Here is a 10,598-nt window from a genome sequence, read left to right as displayed (position 1 = left end):
TATTTTTATGAATGAGAAAGTATTAAAATAAAATAGCATTCGTAATCGGTAATCCACTTCTTTTAGTATTTAATTAAAATATGTATAATAAATATAAAGGGAGTTTCTATATTAGACCGACATCGCTCCACCACAGAGAGACCACAATAAATGATTTATTTTTGTTTCTAACTCTCCTTGATTTTAGGTGTCTTCTGTTTCAAAATTAGTTTTTTTAATAATTTTTGAAAGATAGATTAAATGGACGTTTCGACTTTTTTTAAAGTTTTAATCAGGAGATTTAAAAGATATATTTTGATGTAGGAATACGATCCCTTACGGGGCCTAGTTGCTGAGATATAGGGTTTTCAAAATTTTAAATCAAAAATTTGCCATAAATCAAGAACGCCCTAATTTTTTTTCAAATTTGGTAACCAATTTGCTTCTTAATAAAGTAATATTTTGACATAAACAAACTTTGAAAAAATTTAACGCTGTTTTAGTTAAAAAACTATAACCTTTTATGGAGCTAAAATAAACGGTGTTGTAGAAACTTGCCTCTAAACAAAAGTCAGTAATTTGCAAACTAATTATTTACTTAATTTCGAATAATGATTAAGCGTAAGTAGTTCAAAACAAATAAAAATTATTCATAATCTTGATTTCAAACAAATGTCGAAGTTGCATTAGTTGTTCAAACCGTTGGCCGCTTACTTCAATACACTTATTACACCGTTTTGTCATTAAAAACCGTGTCTTGGAGAACAAATCTAGATGGGATTGAATGATTTGACTCAGCTTGAATTCTAGCTATTAGATCTTGTTCAGATTCGATGATTGAAAAATCGATAGAATTTAAGTCAGGTTATATTGGAGGCCAACAATTGGGTCCACCGCGATCAATTCATTTTTCTCTAAAACGTTTATTTAAGTAATTTCTTGCCGCTGCAGCAAAATGACGTGTTAAATCCAAATGTGTTGTCTAATATTTAATGATATATTCTCCAACAATTCATCCAGCATTTATTCCAGAAAATGCATATAAATTGCTCCATTTAATTTAATAAGTATATTGAAGTAAGCAGACAACAGTTTGAACAACTACTGTAACTTTGTCAATTTTGTAATTGTTGTAATACAGTGCTGTTTAAATTTAATTTGTGCTATTATTATTTTTTTTATTGCCAATTTTGTTATTATAGTAAAACATTTTTGTTTGAAATTGAGATTATGACTAATTTTTATTTGTTCTAAACAACTTAATTATTATTCGAAATTAAATGAGTAATTAATATGTAATTTACTTACGTGCTTGAAGATTTTTGTTTATAGGCAAATTTTTACAACATCGTTCATTTTAGCTCCATAAAAGGTTATTAGTTTTTTAGTTAAAAATGAAAAACAAAATTAAAAAATAGGGGGATAAAAGGTTTTTCATACGAAATAATAATTAGTATAAATATAATGAATTTATCGGGTGTGTGAAATGTTTTACTTTTCCAGAAAATATTCTAAGAATATTGTTTCTCACTGGTTATATAGATGGAAGGGTTTGAGGTTTGACTATTAAACAATTTTTTGTTTATAAAAAATGAATAACTCAATCATTTCATCAGTATTATTGTTCAACTTCCACATTTCATCTTTTCTTTCAATTATTCGTTTTGCTGCCTTTCCCCAGTTTTTAGGCTTCACATTATTTACAACCTCCAACTGTTCAACATCACTTAGATATTAAAAAAAATATATTTTTCATTGGAACTTCTTCATTTATCTCCGCACATACTAGTTCAATCGGGCTTAGTTTGCAATGATATGGTGATGATCTAACAACCTTCATTTCACGATATTCTGCAAACAGACCTTAATATTTTTGGAGTTTAGTCAGTTCTGTAAATTGTTTTTCAACCACATAGTTGTGGGCAAAAAATAAAAATCTCGAGTAATAACTTGCATTATCCATTACTATTATAGAGTTCTGAGGATGAAGAAGAATTCATATCCACATGGTAGTCATCGGTACCTACGAGTAGATTCAAAAGTATATTATCATCAGTCTACGACCTTGTCCTGATGGTAGATTTAAACCAATTATATTAGCTCATGCACATTTATGAGGAAATATAAGGAAATATTTAGGTTATTCTGTAAAACAACCGTTTTTTACATTCAAAACTAAGTTTTCTTACTCTCTCGTACATAAAAATAGACTATAAACAAGGACATAAATGGAAGCAAATTGATGTCGGACAATCAAGGAGCTCTCGAGCACCCTTAATCAACCCTGGTCGATAATTCAACAATATTTGCAATAGTTTATAGAATGTAGTTTGAAGAATAGAATAGCAGGAATTGGTCTGAGGTAGTAGCTGAAGAAATGCACTTAAATACCAATATTTAAATACCAATATGACAACAGATGGTTTGAAAACTGTTTTTGCAAATGATTTAAAAATCGATAAAAATAGTCCACTTTAGATTTTGTCTAAAATGATCAAGTACTTCCATTATTGAGTTTTGGTTTTGTGGTATAAAATAAAACAAATAATAGTTTTTAATAAATAATATATATATATATATATATATATATATATATATATATATATATATATTCCACATTTTGCTCAATGACCTTTTGCCATCTTTCTTTCAATTCGTGGGGTACCCAAATATCAAGCTTCTTAACTAGCCCAAATCATGATTTCAACATCAACTTCAGTAGGCCGACCAGAACGTTGAGGAAAAAAATCTCCAGAACGGAATTTTTTATACCAATTCTGACACGTGCGCTCTGTTAAACAATCAGCACCATAAACTTCACATATTTCTCTGTGAGCCGCAGCAGCTTTCTCTCCTTTACGGAAGTTAAAAAGTGAAATATGCCGGAAATGTTCGTTTCTAAACTCCATTTAAAATTAACCCAAAACTAATAGCTTTCATAAAAATCACACAATACTTGCTTCTACTCTATCAGTAACAAGCGAAAGTACTTAGTTGCCAACCTTATATTAGTTAAGCGGCGTATCAAGCCATCTATCAATCGATAAAAGGGTCTAGGCCCATAGAGAGTAGAGTGTGTACCTGATTGATTTGTATTCTTATAGTTATGTTGTGTTTTGTTTGAAAGCAAGGCTTTTTTCGATAGAAAAATTAAACTGCGCAAAGTAAGAAAATAATTTCAAAAATTTGCACATTAGAACGAAAAAAAATCCTTTAGATATATTAGTCTTAGAAAATCAAATATTGCAGTATTAAGAAGAATCTGTCATTTAGAAATTGTTATTGAAAAACCATCATTTAATTTTATTGAACTTATATTTATATTGAATCCTGTATAAATTAAACATTTTATATATAAAATTAAACTTATAATTTTATTGTGCTGTTGTGGTATCAACTATAATCCATCGATGAATATCTCCATTAATATACTGGGTATTTACAAAACAACACCAAATAACTAGCACTGCAGCGAAGCAATATCTATTTCTTCAAAATTATTCTAAATTTCTTGTAGAATAAGATAACCGGTATTTGAAATGACCTTAATAGAACTATCGATGATCTTTACAAGACAAAAAGAGTAAACACATCACGCTAGACATTGAAGTATTGTTTATAAACTAAATAAATAATATTTTGAATAATCGAAAAAACGACGATTATAAAACTTGTTTATATACTTTTATCAAGAATTTAACTAGTAAACATCTAACAACAGTATCACGACTTTTTATTCTACCAGTAATTTCTCGAAACGACAGCTTTTAGCTATCCTTTACCCTTTTAAACCAACAAATCGAGCTCTCTCGCACTTAGCTACCAATAATTTGCATTTCTTTGCCCTCTAGGCCTGATAAACACTTATGAATTCTTATGAGACATTTTAAACTAATCTACTTAAATAAATTCTAATATCGGAAGATACCGGATTGTCCAGTACTTACAACAAATACATTAATTAAAACTAGGAACGTTTAACTGCTAGCATTGAAAATTCAATTTTGTATCAAGGATTTTATAATAAACATGTAACTACATGAAATTTTCAAAATAAATAATGTTTACTGAGTGTTCACAAGAGTTAAACACGTGTTTAACCTACCTACCTACCATAAAGAAACTATGATCAGTTACCACTGGGTAAATACGATCAATTGAAGGATTGTTTCGTTTGTTAATATTTTTTAACTTTCCCTTTATATAATTGTCCATTAATAGTTCTCATAAGCTGCGTAATTGATGAGTTACTTCAGATTTCCCTTTCATTAAACCAAGCAATTTACAATTGAGAAACTAAAGTTGGTATTCCTTGTAATGAATTAGATGAACAAGTCGCTTAAGTAACGTCTAATTGTCTGCTATCGATGAGGCATCTAACATTCTATTGCAAAATAATTTACTACTATTATGATTTCGGAAAACAAACCGCCCTTGATAATTTGTAATCCACAATAATTTCCTGAAAGAATTTCTTTTTCAACTCTGTTCTTTCACCTTTCTTAAATATCCAATTGTTGGCTTATCTGAACTCTTTATTCATTTTTCATGGTATTTTTGCCACGCCATAAAAACACGTATTTTCCACTTCATCTTATTTGTCACTCTATTCAGTGTTTTATCCAATCATCTTCCCTCCCTCCTTCTTTGCAATACACAGACGCAATGAATGAACGAGGTTTTGAGTGATTTTTGAGAAATATTTTATTTTTTAAGTTCAAGTTTAAGGTTTAAAAATGGTTCAATCCTGTTGTGACATGAACTGTACGGCTAAAAGGAAGAAAGATGCAGAATTAAAATTTTTCAAGTAAGAATGTTAACATCAGTATTCCTTTTCTCCAAATAAAAATTAGTATTTTGTAATCATTGCAATCAAAAATGATTATGTACTTTTATTTTAGAATTAAAAAAGACCCTAATCTTAGGAATAAGTGGCTAGCGACTGAAACAAGAGGCAATATTAAACCAAGTGACTATACAGTGATTTGTGAAAAACACTTCATCAAAGAAGACTTTGAAGTTGATGTACATGATAATATAATTTTAAAAGCAGGATCAGTTCCTTCTGTTTTTGATGTTCCCATACATTAACAAGTACAATAAAGGAAAATATTTAGATTAAAGTAAAATAATATCTGTTAATTATTAATCATATAATATAAAGGTTGGCATTTATATGAATATTATTCTCGACTTGGTAATTTGTCATTTTACTTACTAACTAACTAACAAATTTTCATTTTCGAATCTAAGAATCCAACTGTTTAACAGGGTAAAATTTAAAGAAAGTAACTTAAATGAAAAATGAGGAGGTAAATATTTTGGGAGGTAGCACTTGATACTAATTCCAAATCTAACAAATATCATCACAATACAATCAGAAAACGAAGACAGAAGATGAACAATTTTAACTTATTGTTGGAAGAGAAGATATATTCTGAATAGTTGTTAATGTTGAAGTTATAGTAAATTTTGAATAAAGTTTTATGAGTTGTTTGTATGATTTTTGTTATTAGATTTTTTTATTGTTGGAAAGCGTGCCTGAAAGATAAATAAGTCTTATGATTATTGTAATCCACCCTGCATAATGTATATATTAAATGTAAGAATATCTTTTCTCTTCATTATATTTTAATTTCTATTATTATTTATTGTATGATTCAGGGTTTTTACATACCTCGCAAACATACTATTTTGTTACATTTTATGTACTTGTCCTAAACAAATGCCAATAATATAATCCCTCATTTTTTAACAAGAATATTAGGTTTTAAGAAGACATTACCCATCCAACTTTCAAACTGTACACATGTAATAAATATTATTATATTGTATGAGTAAATATTTTTAAATTTTTGAATAAACAAGTTCGCATGAGATCTTTTTTCATTTATCATTTATTTGAAAGCATTCCTCACCTTAAATAAAATATAAGAATAGTTATATATGAGTTTTTCCTTTATTATCTATTATTTTATTTTAATATCACTTATTAGTAAAATTAAAAGTAATTTAAATATCGCTAGCGACTAATATTGAGTATTAATTTTTAATTTTATTTATATTCTACAGATTTACGTGGCTTTTTGCCCTCTTTAGCTCTAGCTCGAATCTCTCTGTCTAATGTTGGCATCTCGAAACACGTGTGAAAAGATAGGTAGGGTGAGTCCATAACCTCCAATAGGTCCATGGTGGTAGCAAACATATTTTGAAATTTTTTAAAAAGTTTAGATATCACTCACCTTTATCATGTCTTAATAATCCTGATTAGAGATCAAACTTAAGAGCAAGTGAAAAAACACGATTCTCTTGCTAAACGTACACAAACCAACTGGTATTTAATATCCTTGCCATCGATACTAAAGAAAAGCAGGTCAGAAACAACCACATACTTCATACTGGTTTTCGGTTGTATAGAAAGATTGTCAGTAATTTTAAAGAAAAAAATTCCAAATTATTATAATAAACATAATCATATGATTAGCTTTTTCAATATTTTATGTATATATTTAATACAGTACACATACCGTCTTAGCGGTATCAAAAAATTTTTATTCAAATAAATAGAACATAAGTATAGGGATAAATTAAGCTCAGTATGCGTGTATTCCTATTGTCGAAAAAATGTAAAAAACATTATTAAAAAAAATGTTTTACCGTCATCGCGGATATTAATTTTTTTTAATGTATTTCGACAGTAAATTTTATTGGCTTTTAGCAAAAAATTATGCAAACCACTTTTTTGCCGGAAGAGTCTAGCATGCCTGTTTGAAGTGTGGTAAGCTTTTTTATATTTTATTCATTTTTATATCTTGGTATGCCGGAAAAAATCCCGCATACCATCTTGAAGTGCATAAACTATATTAGCATCTAGTACAGAATGTACGATGTTCAATAAATTTATTTTGGAGTAAATGCTTTTTGTCGAATAACCGTTGTTACATAATTATTATGATCTCGGATATTACATTAATAATAATTATTTTTCTTGTAAAATTACTCTTGATGATTAATGTTTTTTACATACATTATATAGTTTAATTCAGAGTACTGTTCTAGAGGTGAATCGCAAGAGCTTGTAATGGTTTATATCATGGAGACTATATAGTCTACTAGCAGACCCGGCCATACGTTGCTGTGGCTGAGTGATTTTATTTGAGAAAATTCTAATGACAATACAATTGCTCTCTATTCTGCTTGTTCAATGAAATTATACTGGCATCGAGTTGTTACACATTCTTCACAATTGCCCATATAATAGATCTGAAGATATTTTGGATCTTCATTTGGCATTGCCATCAATGATTCAATTTTATGATATACCTGGCCTTGAATTTTGAATGTTGTCTCAAAATTACGACCATCAGATGACAAATCACAAATTTTGGATGCTCCAAACGACGTCATTTGGAAGCAAAAATTAAATTTTTGTGTCTTACGCAAAAATAATTTTGATTCATTTGAAATGCCGGAAAGAAGGGATTTCAAAGGTTCAGGTGGAGTAGGGAGTGGTGACAATACAACTTTTCCTGATGCGCAACACATACCGGGTGTTTCATTGCGAAATTTTAACGCCTGACAATAATTACATATTTTGTCCATCGCACCATTAGTGACTTTGGAATCAGCCGAGTAATAATTGATGCCTGGTTCATAATTAAATGCAAGATGAACAAATGATCCACGTGTTACTGCGCGGTTGGTTCGATGATTTTCTCGGTTTTGTTCTCTATATGAATATATGTGTTGTTTACGTGCCACCCTGGTTCTCAATGCATTTTTATTGTCGACGATTATCACCCTGTTCTTGTGCACGAATTTCAGCTGTACGAATTCTTTGAGTTGCATTTCTTTCTGCTCTCTGTTTCACTGATTTATGAACTCTAGCAACACGTGCACATCGAGTCTTCTTGCTACGGGCATTGGGAGTGGCAATTTACTAAAAATAGTAATTAAATTTTTAACGTAAATGAATTTCGCTGTTTTGATGAGGAATGATTTGAAAGAAGCGACGTTAAGTGGTATAGGCAAAATAAGACGTGTGTAGTGTGTAATCTAAGAGAATATATCACATATATTCTCTATGAGGAAAGGACAAAATTTAACAGTGCTCTGTAAAGAGATTCGCTTAAGGCGCCATCTATGAGGAAAAGGACAAAATTTTACAGTGTTCTGTAAAGAGATTCGCTTAATGCGTTATCTATGAGGAAAAGGACAAAATTTTACAGTGCTCTGTAAAGAGATTCGCTTAAGGCGCTATCTGTTCTAGACTTATGGAAACTACGATCAAGAACAATCAAGGTTGTTTAGTTTTTTATTAAATATAGAGACCATTAATTTAAATAATAACTATCCTATCATTTAAGTTGGACCAAATTACATATACATGACAACTTTCATGAATCAGTTGACTCGTTTTTGAGTTTATTCGGTACATACACACGGACACTGAATTTTTATATATCAAGATGTAGTCTATACTATATATTCTCCATGGTTTCTATGTATATATTTATTACTTTTTTCTAGTTCAGGTAAGGTTGTCTATGGGTATTTTAGAAGGTAGAAGCTATTCTGTCCCTTCAGTTTGCTTCACCTTTAAGTGTCGAATTTTTCGTCATTTCGTTTTCTATTTTGAAAAAAAGTATTTCATCTTTAAATTTTTGAATATTGTCAACTCATATTGTCTTTTTTTGGACTGTGTCGCAGTGACAATTAATTGAGTGTGTTGTAGTTTGTGATGAAACATTTATAAATATGTGTCAAATTTTCCTATTTCCTAATTGTAATTATAAAATAAAGTGTTTTATTTGCAAGACATCTACTAGGGAGAAGATTACTTCGTTCTCCTCGAAAGAAGAATCTTTTGAAAAATGTCAAAGTGTGCTACGCTTCAGGCAAATGAAAAACTTAAAATGTTCATATCACCAAAAAATTCTCATTAAATCTGTAGATAATAACGTGTTAATCATTTGTCTCGGAAATATACACAAATTTGAAAACCAAAAAGTATGGATAACAAATAAATTAGGTGAAGAAATTAATTATATAAGTTGTACAGATCTTGCACGAGGAATTAGGTTCATCACTTTGTTGAGCTCTTCCGGGCTTCCATGCCTTCACAGGTTCTGATTATACAGCAGCTTTTTTTCACCAAGGAAAAATCAAACCATTCAGCATTTTAATGCAGAATGAAGAATACCAAAATATGTTTGAACATTGGACGGATCCGGAAGACATCAATGACGAAGAGAAAAGAGATCTTATGCAAAGATTTACCAACGAAATGTATAATATAGACAAAAATAATGATGATACTGCAAGATTTGAATAATTCTTGAAATTTTTTGCAAGCACCAGTGACAAAGAAGATTTTACAAAGGTCTTATAAATTTCAATTCTAGCAATATTGCTCAATGCTGGAAAACTGTCGTGACAAAGTTTTGCGCACCATATTCATAAATGCAATGTGGCAAAATGCTACTGAGCTACTGAGTATTTTATTTGTGTCAACTGAATGTGGATGGCAACTGAATCAAGAAAATAAGTTGGAACCATTGTGGTATAAAGGCCCAGCAGCATCTTCAAAAGTTGAAGAAATTCTTAGTGGCCCATTTAATGAAGAAGAAAGTGAAGAATCAGAAAATGAAAACCGTTGAGATTTAGATGAAATTGATTATCAATGAATATACTAAGTTTGATAATAATGTCAATTATTTCAATATTATTTTATTGTTTTAATTATCTAAAATAAAAATTCTCTTATTATTCCTTGTATCATATTAATCCTATTGTTTTAAATATAAGAGAAAAAGATGACTTATTCCACAAAAAGCATTTACTCCAAAATAAATGTATTGAACATCGTACATTTGTTATTCGTAACAATCCTGGTTTCTTTGAACTCAAGACATATTTTCATTTTCTACAGTTCTTTTGGAAGATGTACCTTAGATGGCACACATGTGGTTCATTGTATGATGTTGCACTTCCACATTTTGCAGTGATTGTACGCGAGTTTATAAATAACGTTTTTCCAGACCATTTGATTGGACAAGGATCTCCACTCCCGAGGTCCCCTAGATTACCTGGATATAATCCTATGGACTTTTGTGTGAGGGGTATCTAAAGTCGATCAATTTACACAACCCTGATATTGAAATTAAGAGTTCTTCAAAATCGTTATCATACTAAGGCTGTAATATTATTCATAACAATGATGGTATTCGGCTATCCATTAGACGTCGAGGGGATACTTGCATTTTGACTGGAGGTGCACATTTTGAGCATATGCTCCGAAATGTACTATTTTTCCTTTATGTTTAACGCATGTTGTTGCCTCCAATATAATAATAAATCAATTCGACACCTGTATCTCATTAACTACAAGACTTTTTGTCTTAAAATGGAGTGACGAATCGGTCACTATAATATTTTAGATTAAAAATTAGTTGGAAAACTGTACTTTACATTGATCTTGATGAACTTTACCCTAATAAATGAGTAAACCACTACTTAGTATATTTGTCAGTCAATGGAAAAATGTTTTCACTATTGGACTTAGAAGCTTTCATTGTGTATAACAAATTAAGGCCGAAAGGTTAAAATAAAAAAAAACA

The 10,598-nt window shown here is 29.9% G+C and overlaps 1 long non-coding RNA gene across 1 annotated transcript in view; it reads left to right on the top strand.

The window, feature by feature from the left end:
• LOC130452507 (uncharacterized) overlaps nt 1-5,856 on the top strand; it is a 28,830-nt gene extending 22,974 nt beyond the window's left edge. The window contains exon 3 of the long non-coding RNA XR_008910974.1: nt 4,881-5,856. This is a non-coding gene — a long non-coding RNA (uncharacterized LOC130452507). The remainder of the gene's footprint in view (nt 1-4,880) is intronic.
• Nucleotides 5,857-10,598: the final 4,742 nt, after the last annotated feature.

Source organism: Diorhabda sublineata, chromosome 1 (assembly GCF_026230105.1).
Source record: "Diorhabda sublineata isolate icDioSubl1.1 chromosome 1, icDioSubl1.1, whole genome shotgun sequence".
Lineage (NCBI taxonomy): Eukaryota > Metazoa > Arthropoda > Insecta > Coleoptera > Chrysomelidae > Diorhabda > Diorhabda sublineata.
Note: the sequence above shows the minus strand (reverse complement) of the source record. Positions and strands in the feature narration are given on the sequence as shown.